A 773-nucleotide genomic window follows, 5' to 3' on the forward strand; every position below is an offset into this window, starting at 1 on the left:
TGGTATCACTAAAATTTTTAAACAAACTAACCCCTTTAAACAAATTCCCAAAAATCTACAAAACTAAATACTATGTATAACAGAGAACAAGGGGAAACGATTTTCCAGTTTATACGTAGATGCACATTAAAATACGAAAAGAGTGGGGGGAACCCAAGGATATAAAAGTTTCGTAGGGAAAGACTTACCGCGGCCAAAAATATAAATAATTTTTCTTTGTCCATTTAAATGTCATTAAATTAATTAATATTTTAACAAAAAACAATAATAATACCTGCCCAACTCTGAAAATTTGTTTTAGGAAAGGAAAAATCAGGGGAAAAACATGTATTTACTGTTAGTAAACGAGTTGGAAGGGGAAGGAGAAAAACCGATTTTGGATATTTAAAAATTCTAATGGTGAAGTTAAATCCTGTCTTTACAGTTATTACTAGACGCTTCTGGTATTAGGATCGATTAAGTGAAAGTATTATTTCCATGGAAGATGGTTAGAATATTCCGCTTTCAAGTGGATGTATGTTTCTCAAATTAGTTTGGGAAATGACAAGTTTTTGGGAACTGTATATATAACCAAAACCCTAGGGGAGTGAAAAAAGGAAGAGTATCCCAAAGGGAAAACAAAACGGGTTATTAGGTCGTTTTAATAAAAGTATTTTTTTCCAGGGAAGATGGTTGGAATATTCCGCTTTCAAGGGGATTTTGGTTTCTCAATACTTAATTGAAATGTAAATTTCCCTTAAAACTGTTTAAAAACCATAAACCAGGGAGAGTGC

Source organism: Penaeus monodon, chromosome 25, assembly GCF_015228065.2.
Source record: "Penaeus monodon isolate SGIC_2016 chromosome 25, NSTDA_Pmon_1, whole genome shotgun sequence".
Classification (NCBI taxonomy): Eukaryota; Metazoa; Arthropoda; class Malacostraca; order Decapoda; family Penaeidae; genus Penaeus; species Penaeus monodon.